Here is a 328-nt window from a genome sequence, read left to right as displayed (position 1 = left end):
TTGGGACCTTCCTGCCTCCCCCCACCCTGAGCAGCACCCTCCTCCCAGACCCCTCCCCTCCCACTGTGATGCCATCCCATCTCCCTCCTGTCCCATTCTGTGATGGCCTGAGGCACCAAGAGAGCTTTTCCCCTCCCTGAACTTCCCCTCCTCTGGCATCGGGAGCTGAGAGCAGGGCCCAGCCTTCCATCAGTCAACACCCAGAGAACACAAACAGGTTCTATGCAAAAGGATTTTTATTGGATAAAAAAACATTCCAGTATAGCAAAAAAATTGACATCATTGCTGATGCAGCTTGTCTGGGCCAAATCCCGGGACTTGCTGCTGT

This window comes from Buceros rhinoceros, unplaced genomic scaffold (assembly GCF_000710305.1).
Source record: "Buceros rhinoceros silvestris isolate BGI_N320 unplaced genomic scaffold, ASM71030v1 scaffold35384, whole genome shotgun sequence".
Taxonomy (NCBI): Eukaryota; Metazoa; Chordata; class Aves; order Bucerotiformes; family Bucerotidae; genus Buceros; species Buceros rhinoceros.
Note: the sequence above shows the minus strand (reverse complement) of the source record.